This window comes from Hemibagrus wyckioides, linkage group LG16, assembly GCF_019097595.1.
Source record: "Hemibagrus wyckioides isolate EC202008001 linkage group LG16, SWU_Hwy_1.0, whole genome shotgun sequence".
In the NCBI taxonomy this organism is placed as follows: domain Eukaryota; kingdom Metazoa; phylum Chordata; class Actinopteri; order Siluriformes; family Bagridae; genus Hemibagrus; species Hemibagrus wyckioides.
The window spans coordinates 5028309-5048657 of NC_080725.1; the positions used below are offsets into that span (position 1 = coordinate 5028309).

Here is a 20349-nt window from a genome sequence, read left to right on the forward strand (position 1 = left end):
TTTAGCTCTCATCTGGCTTCCTGCACACCCTTGCGTTTTGTGGTTTTGTGAGCATGAGGTTAATCGAAAGCATTCTGCAAGCAATTCTTCGCTTGCTTTTATCCCTGTTAAGGATCCCTAGGCAATATGGAATTCAAATCATATTATTTGGAAAGTATTGCTCAATACAATGTAAACCTATTTCAATGCAATCAGATTAGACTAGGCATGAGTACATGTGCTGAACCACAGTCCAGAGATTGAACATTTATTAATTGTTTCCCATCACTATAGCAGCTACAGCAAAATTAACCATTTAGACAAATTTCATCAACTGGAAGTCTGACCTTAAACTTACGGTTATGAGCTACAAGCTAATCCTAGCTCAGCTCAGGAAGTGGGGAATAATCCTAGCAAATGGGGTAATTTTCTCCAATTAACGGAGTGAAAGTATTAAATTGCTGCTCCAGGTTTTATGTATAGCCATTATACATATGCCTCACACATGGACTGTTAGTTAGGTAGTGAGCGAAAAGAGCACCACTGGGTGGTCGAACAAAAACGGCTGCTGAAAGACCCTTTTTCTAACCATATCATTATTTTCATTCTGTTTGTTTTGAGAGATCCATGAGTGCTGTGCTTTCCTTTGTGCTGGCTGAAGTTGATGCCTGATATTGGATCGACATTTGCTCAACCATGTTACAAATGTCATTTAAAAATTTCAAACGGTTTGCAAATTTCTACCAATATCTCACATCTAGAAGTACAGAGGTTGGACAATGAAATTGAACCAGTGGCCTGTATAGTGTTATGAAGGCTTCATGTCTGTATATGCATGGCCTGGTGAGCAATCTTCACCGATTTCACATTCCATAGCAATGGCACAGCTGTACATAAAATATTGCAATCCACACACCAAAATGTGAGAGTTCAAAAAAGGACAAGTTGTTAGTGTGCATCTCCCTGGAGAACCAGGACAGCAAGACTCTGTGGTGTATCAAGAGCCACGGTATACAGGTTAAATGGCATTCCCCCACAAAGCACTGACCACATAGTTGACACTATCAGCCAAACTGTATCCAAAAACATAAAGTAACCACAGCTGCTCAAATCACGGCAGAATTAAATGTGCACCTCGACTCTCCTGTTTCCACCAAAACTGTTTGTGAGGAGTTCCACAGGGTCAATATTCAAGGTTGGAATTCTATAGCTGGTCACTCGATCCAGCATCAAACGTCAGCTTCAATGGTGCCAGCAGCGGAAATCTCGGGCTGTGGACAATCATGTTCTCTGATGAGTCCACCCTCACTGTCTTTCCCACATACGAGAGACTTAGAGTGTAACTCTATTACTGTGGTCTAATACCAGATATGTCCATCCCTCTATATGTGCTGTAAGATTGAGAGCTATAGGGAAAGAATCACAACCTGGAACTGTAAATAAGTCACCCAATCATGTGCACGTGGCTGCATTCAGGGTCTCAGCAGCTGAACAGGAAGGCAAGTAGGACACAGATTTGGCACAGTGAGCACAGTGAAGTGTGCCATGACAGTGTGCTCCAAAAGATGTTTTAACTCAGCCCATCAGTCTGTCTCTCAAGGTTTTGCAAATTCATAGATCAATAGATCCTGTTTTTTTTTGTTCAGTCTGATTTGGATCACCGCAGGATCGGAACTTCTCGTCCAGTCTGAAAGCCGCATTAAGAGTGAACTCCACAAAGAGTGATTGATGATGCTCCATCTCCCCAGCTGGTCCTTGGCTCCATCATCCATCTCCAAGACTCAATCCATCCTTCTCGCAGCCAGTCAGTCTGCCAGCCCTGCAGTTCACACACATCGCCTGGCCTCAATTAGCACAGGAGCTTCCACAATTGACCCAGGCTTACGGCCCAGGCGAGCTAATGCATTACTAATGCATTAGGCCTTTATTGGACTTGAAATTTCTACCTCTTCCAGGTGTAATTTTGCCTAAGCTTGACTTTGACGTGCTGTTTGACTCCCAGCTGGCATTCAGTGTTTGCGTAGGGGATTTGTACGAGGCTGTAATTAAAGCTGTGCGGCGAACGCTAGTTCTCCGAGGGAGAGGTAGCCAGGTGGAGCTCAGACAGAAACCAAGCCATCTGTCTAGCCCCACAGAATGCGCAGGCTTAATTGGCCCTAGGCCTCAGAGAGTGCTTTTTCTGCGCTCGAAATGCGATTACATCTTTTCATTTGCATTTTTGCGCTTTTGTTTCACGGGTGGATTGGAGTTGAGCTCAAGTTGGCAGGTGGCTCTTTGTAAAGCTTGCACATTCTCGAAAGGCATCCACCTCGCATGCTTAACTGCTAAATGTTCCTTGAAATGTGCAAGGGGAAAAAAAAAGTTCAGTTCGGCTCATCAAGGGATTTGAAGTGCTGTTTGCTGAATTCCCCAGTGTGTCTGTATGTGTTATGGTGGAATGGTGTGTGTGTGTGTGTGTGTTGGGTGAGGGAGTGTTCAGGAGCGTGTGTGAGTTGGGTGAGTGAGTGTTCAGGAGTGTGTGTGTGTGTGTGTTGGGTGAGGGAGTGTTCAGGAGCGTGTGTGAGTTGGGTGAGTGAGTGTTCAGGAGTGAGTGAGGGAGTGTTCAGGAGTGAGTGTGTGTGTGTGTTGGGTGAGGGAGTGTTCAGGAGTGAGTGAGGGAGTGTTCAGGAGTGAGTGTGTGTGTGTTGGGTGAGGGAGTGTTCAGGAGTGAGTGAGGGAGTGTTCAGGAGTGAGTGAGGGAGTGTTCAGGAGTGAGTGTGTGTGTGTTGGGTGAGGGAGTGTTCAGGAGTGGGTGAGGGAGTGTTCAGGAGTGAGTGAGGGAGTGTTCAGGAGTGAGTGTGTGTGTGTTGGGTGAGGGAGTGTTCAGGAGTGAGTGAGGGAGTGTTCAGGAGTGAGTGAGGGAGTGTTCAGGAGTGAGTGAGGGAGTGTTCAGGAGTGAGTGTGTGTGTGTGTGTGTTGGGTGAGGGAGTGTTCAGGAGAGTGTGTGTGTGTTGGGTGAGTAAGTGTTCCGGAGTGTGTGTGTGTGTGTGTGTGTGTTGGGTGAGTAAGTGTTCAGGAGTGTGTGTGTGTGTGTGTGTGTGTGTGTTGGGTGAATAAGTGTTCAGGAGTGTGTGTGTGTGTGTTGGGTGAGTAAGTGTTCAGGAGTGTGTGTGTGTGTGTTGGGTGAGTAAGTGTTCTGGAGTGTGTGTGTGTGTTGGGTGAGTAAGTGTTCTGGAGTGTGTGTGTGTGTTGGGTGAGTAAGTGTTCTGGAGTGTGTGTGTGTGTTGGGTGAGTAAGTGTTCTGGAGTGTGTGTGTGTGTTGGGTGTGTGTTCAGGAGTGTGGTTCAGTTGCAGCTTATACCCTTGACTCGCTCTGTGCTGCCTCTGAAACTGAGAAATGTGAGAGAAGGGTGTTTGGAGTGCTAATACTGCGTGTTCACATTGTGGGAGCAGTATGAAACGCACACACACACACACACACACACACACACACACACACACATAATATGGCAGGTGCCAATGGGTGCTAATGAGAGCAGTTAAAATCCCACACCCCATCTTGTGCACTGGCCTCTCACCTCACTTCCTCCTACGTGCAGCTGTGGGCAGAGAGCTGACTGACCTGCAGTGTGTGTGTGTGTGTGTGTGTGTGAAGTTAAAGGAGTTGTGCATAAGTGTGTTTTTGTGTAGTATTTTGCTACACAAAGGCTTTTCTCCTCAGTCAGCATTTTCAAATGGAAAATCCCACAATACGATGGTAAACAGAGCTCTTTAAAAAAACGGAGCCTCAAATATTTATTGGATATTTGAGTTTCTTCTAAAGCGCAGTATGGATGAAGCACTGAGCACTGATTTCTGTTTTGGTGTGTGTGTGTGTGTGTGTGTATACATGTATGTGCTCATGTATGCATGCTTTATTTCTTAGAGGAACATCTATACAGTAAGTATGTTATAGAGGAAATGCTCCAGAGCAGTGTGGGGAAAAAGAGGAGAAAGGACAAATAGCCACTGACAAGACCGTGGAACTTCAAACCAAATAGGAGCATTTTCAGGAGGAATTTAAGATACTGACACGTACAATTCACACACACACACACACACACAAAACAGATACCTGAGATATTGTTGTACCTGAACAATTCAGGCTTATGATCACATAGTTTTCCAGGAAGATGAAGAAGGAAGACATTTTCCTGTATGACTCATGTTGAGAAGTGTGTGTGTGTGTGTGTGTGTGTGTGTCATTTACTTATTGGAGTCACTCTGTCTCTATGATTGAATGTTTAATGAGGTTCCATGGCCATATACACCTATCAGGCATAACCTTCTGATCACTGACAGGTGAAGTGAATAAGACTGATGATCTCCTCATCATGGCACCTGTTAGTGGGTGGGATATATTAGGCAGCAAGGGAACATTTTGTCCTCAAAGTTGATGTTAGAAGCAGGAAAATGGACAAGTGTAAGGATTTGAGCGAGTTTGATGAGGGACCAAATTGTGATGGCTAGACCACTGGATCAGAGCATCTCCAAAACTGCAGCTCTTGTGGGGTGTTCCCGGTCTGCAGTGGTCAGTATCTATCAAAAGTGGCCCAAGGAAGGAACAGTGGTGAACTGGAGACAGGGTCATGGGTGGTGAAGTCTCATTGATGCACGTGGGGAGTGAAGGCTGGCCCGTGTGATTCGATCCAACAGACGAGCTACTGTTGCTCAGATTGCTGAAGAAGTTAATGCTGGTTCTGATAAAAAGGGGTCAGAATACACAGTGTGTGACGGGTCAGGGCTGTTTTGGCAGCAAAAGGGGGGACCAACACAATATTAGGCAGGTGGTCATAATGTTATGTCTGATCGATGTACACCACTATGGAGAGTCTTCATCACTAGTATGATCTGCACTCTGTAGTGACTAATCACAGGCTAGCTTTTTGAGATTTGGCCTCGAATGCAAAAAGGATCCAACCTAATACATGGCAAAGAAAAAGAACTATGAGTTGATTAATAGATTTTTTTTTTAAAGCCTCCTATTAATTCTTTGCTTAATAATGAAAATTTTGTTGGCATTTGATACAATACAAATGAATAGTGTTTGCCGGTGACTGTCTAAAATAATTATAAACAATTATAAAATAATGAAGGCTCATCTGAATACTCAAATTTTACAGTAATTAAAATAGTAATAGAAATTTTAAAACCATTTGACAGCACCAGAGAGCGCATCTATTAGTCTACCTGTGAAGATCGGTGTATGCATGCATTATATTACTTTAGAAAATAGATGTGCGTTTCAGGTTAATTAATTGTGTCTGTGTGTGTGTGTGTGTGTGGAAAGGCACTCATTGGTTGATAAATGCTCGGGCCTCAGTGAACAGCACTGGGATTAGTGCTGTGCCTTCATTCATGTCCCTGCCTCTGAGAAACATTTCTCCTCCAAATAAAGCATATAATCCCTTCGTAATCTCGGACTGAGCCACGCAGTCTGAAGGTATCCACAGGAACATGTGCGACGGCAACAGTGGTAAAAATTTGTATTCCCAATTTCCGGACCTAGAACCCATAACCTGGTAGCCATACTATACTACGATCTACTACTATATTTCTGTCATATTTTTAGGATGACTAGCAAAACCTGTTGAGTTCAGGAGCATAAAACGCCACAAAAATCATGATTGAATAGGTAATAAACATACAGTACAGTAGTTATTATAAAGCCCCTGTGAAAACTATAGTAGTTGATATATTTTCAAATTATTATTACTTGTGAAAACGAATCAGAAATTTTTCCAAAGTCTATTATTTTGTTGGTTTGTTGTTTGTGAGTGAAAGGCAGGAGGCAAGTGTGTAAACACAGCATGTTGTTTAATAGGGCAAATCCAATTATCATACTCTGAGTCTGTGGCGGTCTTCAAAATACAGCCAGACAACATGAACCCGGGTTAAAACATAACCAAATACAAGATTACAGGGAAGTAATACATGAACAGCTTCCAGTAATCAGGTTTTTGTTTAAGCCCCGAAATGCAGATTAACCATGAACTAAACTTTGCATTGAGACAGAAGACAGGATGAGAGGGTGTTTGGAGAACTAATCAAGCGATAAACTCAGAACAGGTGCACACATTAGGTAACAGATCAGTGACGGGACAGGGATGAAGACGAAGAAGCACATGGCAAGTGTAAACAGGAAGCATATGGAATCAACTCAAAGCAAAACAAAACATGAGAGCAGTGTTTCAACCAGATAGGATTTTCTAGCAATAATTAGCTGGACCTGCAAGTACAGACTGTAGTCTGAGCAGAAAAGAGTAGAACGATGGCACCCTGGTCTTTAAACAAGGATAGGCGTCCTGTATTTTACTCTGCATCCATTTTTGCTTCATCAGAATACAGACTGAGACTGAAACCCCGGAGTTCAGTACTTGTATCACTATAATGAGCCAAACAACCTTGGATGAGCCATTTGCTGCAAAGGCTTTGACAGCTGGAGGTATTTTTGATGGGAGACATGTTAGAAATGCTGGTCTACTGCTCTGTTTTAATGCCCAATATCAGATTACAGATGAGATCTAATCTCTCAAACAGGCCGAACAGATGCAAGGAAATGAAGGCTGTGGTGAATGTTACTGGATCAGCGTGACATAAGGCAGAGGCACTGTTTTCGATGGAGAGTCAGTTTTCGATGGAGAGTCAGTTTTCGATGGGGAGTCGGTTTTTATTTTGCTGTTTTTTAATGTTCAGAGTTTAATAATTGCTCAGTAAGAGCCTATGAACAAAGGTCAACCACTACAGGAAACACTATAGGTTATGGGCAAAGCATTTCCTGGTTGGATGGCTATGAAGGCTTCCAGGAAGCGCTCTCTCTCTCTCCTCCAGGCCACCATCAAGGCAGCACTCAGCATTCATAATGTAGCGCATTAAGGGGCCATGATTGCAAAGTGCACTTACCTGACCAACATGACTGATGTCTGGAGAGGATTTTTATAGGGTCCACATATTTCCCTTTGTTGTACATTTGCTTTTTTGGCTTTTTCTCTCTCGCTGCCTTCTCCAGGTTTCCTCATTTCTTTTTCTCTGTGTCTCTGGCAGTCATATACGGCCGAGTAGGGATGACTGATAAAAGGAAAAGATGCAGCATAATGGCCATTTTGTCTCATGTTGAGAGCACTGTTCTAGCTTTTGAAGGGCCTTTGAATTTTTTTTGTAGATCATAGCACTCTCCTGGCTGATATCCGCAGAATATTAACCCCAGGCAAAGTGGAAGTCCTTCTTTTTTTTTTTTTTTTTTACAAAAATGGGATTGACCCATAGACAGATAAAAGCATGCGTCTCGATGCTTTCATGTTCATATTATATTCCATAGTTTGACTTCGTATCAGCGGCTCAGCCATTAGGAATGTTGATTTATTGGAAAACGCATTCTCGGTTGAAGGTTGGTTGCTTTCCCGGAGAAGAAAGGATGAGAGGAACTAATGAGCTACACCTGCAATTATAAATCAAGCACAATAAAAACTGGGGTGGGGGGTGAGTTAAGGGGGTAGGTTTTTCCAAGCAGAAACACCTAACCAATTAAAAAATAATAATATTAATTTGCACCAGTTTCTCTGTGGAAACATTTTTGGTGCATGTGCTGTTGTGTTTGAAGGCTAATTGGATTTTGTTGTAGCAATGAGGGCATGACTACAAATTGTTCCTCCCTTAATGAATAAGAAAGACTGGTGGATGTTAGCAGAAAACGACGCCTCCAGTTGAGAAGAAGTGAAGAGCATAGGTCAGTAGCTCAGAGGTAGAAGAGCAGAAAGAGACTAAGTGCCAACTGGCCCTCTGTGCATCTTGTGTTGCGAGACACTTGTTGGATATACAAAGCAGTCTAGAGCTCTCCTGTTTACAGCAAATACCTCTTGCTCAAGGCTTCCTGCGCTGTTAAAAATGCAGAGCGCAGTGCCATGAGCATTATCTAAAAATGATTATTCTGTAGCCTCTATACGCCCTATAGGGTCAACATCTACATGCTGCATCAGTTGCGGAGAATATTTCATATTGTCCCTGATCCCAGAGGTGCTTGACTTTAGCGAAAAAGGAACAGTAAGTGCAAATTGAAGACTTTGTCTGACTGAGAGGAAAAAGGATTGAATTTGGCTCGCACAGGCAGGGTGAATGAATAGTCCCCTTGAGAGAGACTTTGTGGCCCAGGGGGCTTCGGTTTGTAATGCAGGGCCATACCTCAGCTCATGACCAAAGCTCTACCTCTGAGAGAAATCTCTCAGTGCACACGGCAGTATGGTGCAGAGCTGAGAGTGTCAGCATTGATCTGAAATACACAACACATCAGAAGGAACGGGGAGAATATGACGTGTGGGCAGAGAGACAGGAAGATGGGAGTTGACTATTACCTGCTCTTAGACGCTCTTAGACACACTCAACTTGCATAATAGGTCTCATGTGGGGACTTTAGCAGGGACTTAGCCCCTCTCCTTCAGCTCCAGTGCCAATTAGAGTGACTGGAGACTGTTTGTATAGTATTAGCCGTGTCTTAGCGTGGCAGTGGGTCTGTTTACTGCAGCCAAATACATGCAAATGAGAGCGAAAATAACAAACTGCACTGGCTTTTCTCTGATGATCATCAGTGCAAATGAATGTTAATTATTTATGCACCTTCCTGATTTACCCCCATTCTGCTAAGGGAAGGTGGGGTGTTGATAGCTCAAGTAGTTAATGTTGATCGGAAGATCAGGCTTCAAGCTCCGGCACTGCCAGGCTGCTACCATTGGGCTCTCAAGCAAGGCCTCCAACCCACCCAGCTCCAAGGGTGCTGCATCATGGCTGACCCTGAGCTCTGACCCCAACCCCCAAGGATGGGGTGCAGTAATGTATATATGAAAAATGAAGGCTGCTTAACTTAACTATATTGGACTGGTTATAATAATATTTAATTTCTGCAACAGCAGATCTTTAGTGCTGACTGTATTTCAGATAACAGGTCTTTGTCAAAAAGCAGATTAATGCACACATACATTATAGATATATGCCTCTAAGGCAACATTTATTTCATTAAGGAGATTAAGGAAACTCCAGCGTTAGGACTAAAATTCTTCAGGGCTCTCAGTAACACGTTAAGCCCAAGATGAGAAGGAATGAAGTTTATAATGGCTATAGCGTAAGTGATAACAGGAGCTAACTCTCTAACGGATATTCCATAACATTGAACAGTTACAAACTATAACATGTTGTTTATTAATTAATTGTAATCGCTGGAAAATGCTGTGGTGGGACGCAGCCTGACTTCCTGTTCCTTGTAAAAGGGATTCTCATGGTTTAACAGATGACATGAAGTAGATTCTGGACACATTTTATGCCTCTCTAATCTGATTAAAATGTGCATCACAGGTGGCTTGTAGCCTGTGCCCATGACCTTGAGGTAATAGGCTGTAGTTTAATGGTGACCTAATAGACTTCTGTAACATTAACATGTATAATGATCAACCCATCTGTGAAACTGGAACACGCAGATATCTAGTCATTATAGTTAATTTAGCAAGCGATGAGTATGTGGTTAAGGCTTTGAGATTATGAGCAGAAGATCAATTCAAATCCCACTGTTCTGTCACTGAGGACAACCCATAACCCTCAGCTGATTGGACTGTAATCTTGCCTCTGATGCAAGTCATTTCAAATGAACATGTTTGCCAAGTGAATAAAAAGTAAATGTTATGGTAATCTAGAACTGGTCTGTTAGTGAACTCTGCTGTGGAACTGTGGAAATCAGTCTGAATCACACAAGAACTGATTTTGTTTGTGTGTTTTTTTAAACACTGGCAGATATTTCGGTTCCTGTTGAAATTCATTTGTATTAATTTGGGTATGTTGGCATGGGAAAATGCAGATTTCCATTAAAAGGAGCTTTGGGAGCACACTTCTGGGAAGGTTAAAACAGAGGAGCAGTTTTAAATATGGTTAAGGCAATAACAATTGGTGTGTGCCATTCCTTTCCCATGTTGCACTGCCACAGAGCCTGGGCCTGCTGCTTTCAGTGGCAGCTAATGCTCCTTTTAGTCTCATAACAGATGGAAAGAATCTCTAACCATTCTCTCCTCCTCATTCTCTCTCTCTCTCTCTCTCTCTCTCTCTCTGTCAACATGTCACGATTCAGTGCCCGTCGTGGCTTGCTTTTTAACGGCAGATCATCGATGTCTGGAATGCAAGGAACGGCTAAACCTTCAGCCATTTAAAAGCCACATAGTAATGAAACGTGTCATTACAGGGCTTATCACCTTTCCCACATTACCGTCTGGGGTGCGTGCACGTAGTAACTCATGTAGCATATAACAGTGTAGTAGACCTGGCAAAATCATTGTCATATTTATGAGCATAAATATTCCTTCACTTCTTAGCTCTAGTCCCAATAAAACTAATGTGATTTAAGTGCAGAGAGCAGAAGCTCTGTTTCTATTCTGGATTCCACAGTGTGCTCTCACTTTTTACCAAAGATGCAGTGGAGAACGATCCCGAAAGCCCTAAAGCGAGCCGGTCGGCAATTCCTGATTTGCAGTCCGAGTTAAGACGAGATTTGCAGGCCATCACTGTAAATTGTCCGGTAGGTTAGGCCAGAGAGAGAGAGAGAGAGAGAGAGAGAGAGAGACAGAGAGAGAGACGGAGAGAGAAAAGGAAATGGAGGAAGAAAAAGGGGAAAAGTGAGAAATATTGACAGCGGTTGAGATTGAGAGCTGGCAGCCGGGGGGAGTGTGGACGGCCTGGCCATCCGCTGAGAGGCTACTCCTCATTTCATCAAGTCAATTATTTCAGCACTGCAGGTCCTCCAGTGCGCTGCATAGACAGGTCAATTAGCCTGCATGCTCCAACTGAGCAGCACTGGAGTGAGACACGCAAAAAAAGATGTGATTTTCCTCTCTTTCCTGAAGTTTAATGAAGACCTTGGTAACAAAGGGATGACCTTAACCAGCTCTGACACTGCTTATGTTCCTGCACGTTTGTCTGTGTGTGTGTGTGTGTGAGATGTCCCAGTCTATTACCTGCTACTTCTTATTAGTGCTAAGGTGTAGACATCTAAAGTATTGATCCTGTTTATTTGCATTTTAAAAGGGAGGTCTTGTTTTAACAACGATAGCCAGAATGCACTTGCTTTTGATCTACACACTTTAGCACACTTCTAATTACACACCTCCGCCCATAATTAGACCCCCTGCTACAGTAGCTAAAAACAGTGTTTCTTATATTGAGAGCTGTTTTTCATCTGGACCACCAGACGTTTCTGCCTCGCCTCCTACAAATCTTAGGCCTTACTAGGAGGCTTAGGTCCACCAGTTATAAATCATTTACCCTTTGCTATGAGGCTATACTTTAGCACTCTCCTGAGAAATGCAGGAAAGTGACTTAGGGTGACTGAGCACATTAGCATTGGAAAGCTATATTTTGATCATACGGTTCCACCAGACAGCTCATCTCCATGCACATTTTCGGTACGTGGCAAATGTAGGCTGCAGCTGAGGTAGGCTGAATTTATTGACAGATACATCAGCAAAGGATGCTCCGTTCTCAGTGATCTTTAAGATAGAGCCACAAAGTGAAGAAAACCTTGTTAAGATTGCAACTTTCATAGCCTTTGGAATTTTCTTAACGATTCGGGAATGCGAAGGCACATGCACATCAGAACTTGTGCTAAAATGTAATTTATATTAAAATGTAATTCTCTTTATTATGTAAAAAGAAACATGGAAATTAAGGGTGTCAAAGTAAGATTAGCATGATCTTTGGTAAGATAAGCCTATCCTACAGTAGTTAAATGTTATTAAAGCTGACTATGGGCTGAAGATTTTTTATTTATTTATTTTTTGACATACCTATTTTGCATGATTTAACAGCAAGGATGTGCCGTTGTAAAAGAGTGCTTCCGAGAAGCTAGCTAGACTGCAGCCCTGACTTTGGGATGCAGCTATTATTATTTATTGCCTGTCAGAGACGTGAATTGTGGCTCTGAAGTCAGGATGGCTATATATTAATGGAAGGAGAGATACAGTTACTCCAGGTAGGCTTATAGCATGGACTGGGCTGTGTTGTTGAAGTTGTGGTTTGCTTGTCTGGGATTCCAGAAATGGGTTTTAAAAAAAAAAAAAAAACAGCACATGTTGAGATGCCAATCATTTTTAGCTCTCTCAGACTCATGCATTTATTGGAGCTAAATCAAACAATGTCTGCTGTCATACCAAGTCCAGTTCTACTGCACAAATATTTGCTCATTTTCTTTTCAAGCAGAAAGGGAGAAAGAGTAAATGTCATAAATTCTCTTGGAGCTCGGAAAGTTAAACAGCACCAGGAACACAGTATGTCATCTCCATCCACTGATCAGATCATTGGTGTCCTAGCAGCAACGATGCAATAGCTATTTCTTTTCTTTTAACCGCACATTGCACTGAAGGTGTTTTCGGTGGTTTTGCAGTTGAAACATGTCAATGCCGTTCTGTTGTTTGGCCTGCACATGGGGTAGGGCAGGCCATCAGTACAGGAGAACGAGAGATAAATGAGGCAAGAGAAAGATTGAGGTGGGGTTGAACAATGCCTTCTTTTTACAGTGTGCTTGCTTAGCCCGGAGATTGCACTTGCCCGTCATCACAGAGATGATTATGAGGTTCGGTGTAAATGCTGCACAGACAGCAGCTTCACCAGCCGCTCCCTCTGAGTAAAGGAATAACTGGTGGCTTTGCCATCAGGCAAAAAAAAAAGTTGTCATTTTGTATTTTGTAATGGCTGAAATAAGTGCCCAGTCACACAGGTTAAACTGATTGATTTGACAAATGTGTTGTTGATCCCAGCTGAGACAAGATATAGCTTCTGGTTACAAGCCTTAATTAAGCTTTACAAACTACCACTTACAGTCAGGACAGATGGAGGCATAAACATGCTGATGGCTGATACTGATGCACATGCAGTCATTGTTTTGGCATTTTAACCAGAGACAGAATCCATTAACTAGCCTGCGCTCAATTCAGATGACCCTGAGTACCTCTGTTGGGAGTTTGTGAAGTATCCTATTTAAGAGGGAGTGCTGAATGCCACAGATGGTACGACTGCTCCTCTGAAAGAGTCAATACTGGATACATCTCCCTCTGGAGAGAGAGCAAAGTGATTTTGTTCAGAGCGCCCGGAACTCTTAACCTTGCCTCTCCGAGGAGAAGTCCCGTCTGCCAAGATTCTGCTTAAAAATTCAAGTACGAAAATAAAGGATTAGGTTGAGTCGAGAGGATCAAATCACAAAGCTAAGTTGTAACGCTGCTTTTTACCCGAACACTATGCCCACATATAAACCACCACAATTCGTATGCTGGTCATGATGGCTTTTTATACCCGAGGCTCCTTGTTCCTTTCCTGTGGTGTGCTCTTCCTCAGAGCTGACTGATATGTGTAAATGAACAGGGATGTGTGCTGTTATGAAGCAGAACTTACACAGTGTGAGGCTTATATACCGTGTTGAATCCTGAAGCTTAACTAGACTCAATATGCTAAAAGATGAGGAGGGCATTCCGGCATTAGAGTTGATGAGGGATGAACAATAACTGTGTGTTCATTACTGCTGCTGACACACACTAGCAGTTTCCATCCCCCTCTTTTCCTCCTCTTCCTCTTCTTCTTCTTCTTCTTCTTCTCTCTTGGTATTGTAATATGGCTTTTCTCGCACTGGATTCTGAGGATCATGCTGATGCTGATTATGTTCACTTGACAACTTGTGGTTTTTGCCGTCTTCAAAGTCGATTTTAATAGCGGAATGCTTCGCAGTTTTAAATTGGAATGTTCAGACTACAGCAAACGGAAATTATGATGATCATGGCTCTGTGAGCCATCCGAAAGACTAATTTAACCAATTTTATTCCTTTGTACACTCCAGGCTTCAAGCTATTACCAATTTAACCATTATCCATTGTCATAAAGCTTCCCACAAGCCTTTAAGCTGCTAGGATGTCTTCAGATTTGAAGCTTAATACCACAAATATCCTGTCTGCTTTCAGCCTGGTACCTGTCTAGAAACATTTTTGCTTTTGATGCCTGGCAAATGACCAAGGCACAAATCCGTTCCTACATCCAAGCACTATAACCTAAATACCCTTATCAATTCACTGAACATTTACAAAAAACCCTAAAATTCTCAGAGATAGTCACATTGCTCCACCTTACTTATCTCGCCACACTGAACACTGCTGTGCATCAGTAACACTTGTGAAAGCATTGTTTCTCTCATTCTGATGTCAATGGCGTGAACTATAACTAGTTTATGGCCAATGCTAATGGTGTAGCTACAGTGTAATGTTGCTAATGGCACGGAATTCTTGCTAATTCACTAATGCGTCTGCAGGAAATTTTGATATTCCTGGTAGATATGTCATGTTTCCACTATCACTACATCTGTAGAAAAATCTATCTGTATAAAATCACTGTGCTAGCTTACTTTATTAGCTAGCTTCCTGGCTGGCCTTTAGTTTTCCCAGATGACTAGCACCATTTCTTCTCACGCGGTTTATCCATTTAATAATTGAACATATCGTATTTTTCATTCTATGCCAAAGCCTTCTTACATATTCCCCTGATTGTTTATTCATCGGGCCTGTTAACTGATGTAGCTTCGTAGATAAATCAGCAGGTATTTAGAGTCATGCTACTGCTGGTTAGCTACATATTTGCTAACATATCTGAGGTAAATGTTGATGTTTCTGACAGTTTTGTCTTGTTTACATAAGCATTTCTTTGCACAGTGTTAGCTAAGTTCGTTGTTAGCTTTATTCATTAGCTAGCTTCCATGAAATATCACAAGATTAAACGTTGAAAATGAATTCCTTATTGTGTTTGTTTTCCCATGTAAAAACATAAGCTTATACATTGTAAGGCCAACGGATAGGCTCAACTCGCAAAAACTGCCATGCTGATAGACTTGCATCTTAAACACTCTTAAATACTCCTATACTCTGTGAACCCAGTCAGTGTTCATAAACAGCCGGCAGCTATAACCGCTTTTAATTTTTCAAGCTTATTTATCTGGCTTTTCAAAGTCACTTCACAGTGGGCATAAAAACATTAAATTCTACTTACCATCTGTACATTCACAGACACATGCTAAAATAAACACACACACACACCATACACACAGATGACTTATTTTAGCTATGATAAAAACTGCCATTATGTTGGGTATTGCAGAAACACCATGCCAGTTTCTGAGCTCATACTGTGTCGAATTCTCACCTATAAGCATCTGATTAACTGAGTGAATGGTTTTTTAAGGTTGTGTGTGTGTGTGTGTGTGTGTGTGTGTATGACTTCAGAAACGAAGCAACTTTTCCGATTTCTCTTCCTACCGAACTTCTGCTTTTTGTCCTGCTCCCTGCTTCATTTCTGAAGTCACACACACACACACACAAAAGTTTGCACCATATACTTCACACCATACCCCCATACAGGACCATAGCTGCATAAGAAAATATGTGTAGTATACACACACACACCCACACACACACATACCTGTGATGAAACAGCATAAAAAGCTGGAGTGTTCTTTGCTTCTCTGCATGGGGGAGGACATATTTGAGAACATGCTCACCTAATCAGATTTCAGCTCTCTGCCACCTTCAGTGAGAACTTCAATAATTCTGTCCAGCCTCGTGTCCGGCTGTGTTTCATTCTCTCTAATTGATTTAGGCTGTATCTTATTAAGATCCCTGTAAAGTTCCAAACTAGCAGCGAAGCACACTAATTCCCCAAACAACCCCAACACCACCCCCAACAGCCCCCACCACCACCACCGCCGCCGCCACCACCCCTCGGTTTACATCCTCTCTGTAGGTCTTACACAGATTAGATCCTGCTGCCTCTACAAAAAAAAAGTGCCTCTACAGATGTGCTGAGGTTTCGCTATACAAAACATAATAAGTACTCGAATGAACAATGGTACTGTTTTAATACAAAAATGAGCTTATCTTCCAAGTACAACTGATACCAAGTAATGGTAAAAGTGCAAGAAAATCATATTCATTAGAAGTAGTGCACTTTTTGGAACGAACCTCGTAGAAGTTCAGCGTTCTCAAATCAGAGGGTATTAATCGACACAGTGTGCAGGTTATTTCACCAAACTGCTTGGAATGTTGTTTTTCCATGTGTGACCATATGGGTTTTCTTCCCAAAAACATGCCAGTATGTGGATTGACTTTGCTCAATTCCCACTAGGTGATGGATGCTGTAAAGACATTTAAGCTGGAGTGTATATTCTCACATCGTTGCTGATGATCTCAGGATCTACCACAAGCCCTAACCTTAGTGTAGATGAATGACATCTGCTAGTGTAGATGAATGAATGAAAACTTTCTTGGCAACGTTGCTGATTGTAACTGTAGAAATCCTGCAATGAGGTTCTTTGTTTGATGAAGACTGGCAATTAACAGTAACACAAAACCTCATCAGTATATAACTCCATCGTTCCCATCGTATTTTAATTTCAGCTATTAATTCAGGATTTGATAAAGCAGTGGCAGTCTCTGCTTGATGAGTCCCAGGCTTGGGAGCAGGGTTGATTTCCCAAGTGCTGACACCACACCGTCTCTATATTCTATCCACTGGCCTCGTGCCACACTGTTTTGGGAATGTAGTATGCCTATAGTGTTGCTATTTTCTTTCCGTACCAGTGGTCTCATTTGTTCTGTGCTGATGCTCCCATAACTTCATTCGAAGAGTAGCATCATTCATCGTCTATGACACCAGCCGTCCCCTTTAGAAAGAAAGACATTGACTGCAATCGTATTCCAGTGTTTTTTAATGAATCCTATAGCCGTAAGCTGGCACATGGTGCCTAAGCGCTAATGCGATCATAATTTAACCCTCCCTGAAATGCATGTGTCTTTTCCTTGTCGTAGATTTTGGTCCGCAGTCCGTAGGCTGTACATATTTCAGATTGTTGTGAGTGCAGCACGACCCGCTAACAGCGCTAATGGGAGAACATTAGCGTTATTGGAGGCGTATTGTGTGAGGGAATAGCGCTGCCTAAAGCCCTCCCACTGCTCCATACAAAACGCCGCAGGACTGCCAAGTCTGAGCTCCGTCTGCCTTTCCTTTACTGAAGAAATCAGGAACAATACCTTGAGCATCACAATCTTCAGAATTCATTAGTCTACACGCAATCTACTGGGCAAAATAAAGATTTTCCTTTTCAATCTGCAGAGTTGAGCTTGATTATCAGCGTTTGGTTGAGAGAACTCGGTGACGGTCCACAGTGTTGAGGTTTAATCTCTGAGCTGTGAAGGAATGAGGCTGAGAACGGAAAAGCATTCTCCGTCAGGTCATTGTGCCCTGTGTGCTCAGGTGTGTCGCAAGAGTGATAAGCCAGTCTTTCTCTGACACTGTGTGAGCAAACACATGCCCACCCACACACATTCCCACAGGCGCACAAACGCACACTCGTACACACTCTCTCTCTCTCACTCTCTCACACACACACACACACACACACACATCCCGCGACAGAATCGAAGCGTTTTAAAAAGGTCAGCACCCGGTTCCTAAATTGAAAGGAGATTGCAATCAGTCACGCGGTGGGTGTGTGAACAGTTCTCACACACACTCTTTCACTCTCCACAGTTAAGGGGTCTTTCATCTCAGTAGTGTTTTAATACACACTTCCATTAAGCCTCACTGTATCCAATCCATCCCCTGCTAATGATGACATTTTTTTTGTCTGCCTTTTGTGTAGAATGTTAAAAGCTAAAAAAAAAGCTATCTATCTATCTATCTATCTATCTATCTATCTATCTATCTATCTATCTATCTATCTATCTATCTATCTATCTATCTATCTATCTATCTATCTATCTATCTATCTATCCATCTATCTATCTTAAAGGCCTTGGTACTTGTTTCCAGACAAATGATGATTGCATAGATTTATTTTGGGGTTTGATGATGATGATGACGATGATGCCATTTTTCTTAGATATTGTAAGACTGCCTTATTATTGACTACGTCAAAGTCATATTCTTCATCATGCGCTCAGTATGCAAAGAACATGTGTATATTGAAGCTGCTTGTGAGGTTCGAGGAAATCGTTACACTACCATGTAACAAGGAACTGAATCTACAAAACAATAAACAATAATTACAGTATAATCAGGTCAGAGGTAAGGTAAGACGTGTTGCAGCTGAAAAGAATTTTGAAGAAGAAAGATGACGGATAAATATACAGAGTTAAGATTAGCGAGAAGGAACAAATTGAGAATTCGAATATATATTTTATCTGTGTAAACACAAACATCATTAAACTCCTAGTTTTCCAGTTGTAAGACGAGTCTCTGTGTGTTGTGTGTCGATCTCTCTTAGCAAGCCTTTAATATGAACATCTCATGAAGTAGATTTGTGGCTTAACACACAAAAAGGCGTCACTTCGCAGACAGAACGGTGGAGTAAACATTGGCCGTGTTTTGGAAATGTGTGATCAAAATACAGGCTGTGGCCCATTAGAGGGTCCTTCCTGCCCACGGCAACTTTGATGCTGCAGTTCCGGGGCAGATTACAAAGGGGCTGATGAGTGCTGCAGTTTTGCTCTTCACGCCTCGACACACTCTCCAAACATCAGCAGCTGAAAAGAGTGTTTGCATTCGGTCCCTCGCAAAATGGAAAAACAAAGGTGCCTTCATCTAATACTTCCCCAGAGAGCTAGCCTCCGTAATGTCTGTTGAGCTCTTTCCAAGGCACCTCCTGCACACACACACACATCTGTGAGGGATGCGTGTGTTAGTGTGTGAGCTGGCAGGAAGGAGATTTTACCTGTAGAGGCGGTCTGTTGTTTAAACAGTGTTCTGTAGACACAGGTGGGCCCGGAGTGTACACAGCACCGTCTGCACCTGCCTCCGTCTGCTCCGGCCTCCGTTCTGCTAGTCGGCTTTATTATTAAACCTTATGCTTTAATCTCACACTCTAATTTCATCTTTTGGCAAAGCTTCTGTCTGAGCAGACTCGAGGCTCCTTCAGTTCATAATTGAACCGCACATGAATCGTCAGGTTTACGGTGCTGAAAGAAAGGCAGCTGTATGCTCTAATTTAGTTCACCCGTTGCCGACTCACTTTAAGGCTACAGCTGTCAAGGTTCTCTCAGATTCGTATCGATTTTAGCGCGAGCCTCGGCTTGATCCCGAACCCCGCAGGAGAACTGTGTCGGCTAGTCGCGTTTCTGTTCTGTCAGGATCCTCAGTCTGTAATGCAGCCTCTCGGCTAGCATTAAAATCATTTCCATAATGACAGGCTCTGCGAAGAACACTCCAGAAGAGGGTTTGTGTTTTTTTGCGCATGCTAAAGTGCTCTGCTGTGGCCAGAATGCGAACCCTGTTTTGGTCACGCTTTTTTGTGTGGCTTTCTCTGAGTGACACCCGAGAGCTGATGGAAGTGGCTGAAGCACAAAGCCCGTATAACCCTCCGAAATGTTCATTCATTCTTCCGAGAATGACCGCACCGCTCAACGCCGAGGCTCATCGCCATGACAACCTCGGAGCGTTCGGCTTTATCGGGAGAGTTTCTATTAAACGCCGCTACCAATTTTCATAAATCTCCAAATGAAATTGCAGACTTTTCGCCCAGGCTCTGATGATCGGTTCCTCATCAGTCTTCTGAATTACATTTACACTGTATCCTTGACTCAGTTAAAAGTGACAGTTCATAATTTGAGAGCCATTTTAAAGCTATTTTAAAGCATCACTTAACCTGTAACTGAACCAGGGTCCTCTGTTGGCTATACTGTACACGATTTGACTTTCCGGGAAAAGGGACAGAGCTGAGCAGAGACACCAGCGTTTACAATTCAGACAGTGTTGCTTTTATGGTTTTTCGGCCCGAACTGATTAAACCGGAAAAAAATCAGGACATGAAAGACGGTTTCTGGTTGCCGTAACTTTCATTTCTCAAGGATTTTATCTCAGTGAACTTAAGAATTCACAAGGTTTGGTCTAGTGAGCCATGAACAAAAAAAGTGAACCCGTAGTCTCTTTGGTCGGTATGAAAAAAATGGTGTAGCTGCTTATTTTTGCCTCACCGTTTTCCTACTGTTGCTTAGTGCACATCTGAAGAAAAAATAGCATTCACTAGGGTTTTGTGCTTGAAATTTAGTTGGGATTTTTTTTTTTTTTTTCTCTGCCTGCTAGGACTTTCTTGTTAGCAGTCTTGGCAGCTCTGTATCTGGTGGCTGAGCTCATTTCTGGGCTGGAAAAATGTAAGCAGAAGCCTGAAGTGAAGAAACTAAAGCCGTTACATGCTAGTATTGCAGATCTCATTATTTGAAAGGAATCTTTGAAAAGACAAACGTGTGTTGTGTTGTTTCCTCATGAGCTTGATAAAAAAAAAGTTCATTAGTAAATGGCGAC

At 42.6% G+C, this 20349-nt stretch overlaps 1 protein-coding gene across 2 annotated transcripts in view; it reads left to right on the plus strand.

Moving 5' to 3' along the window:
* alcama (activated leukocyte cell adhesion molecule a) overlaps positions 1-20349 on the plus strand; it is a 62509-nt gene that overhangs the window by 22955 nt on the left and 19205 nt on the right. The gene's annotated exons all lie outside the window — the stretch shown is intronic.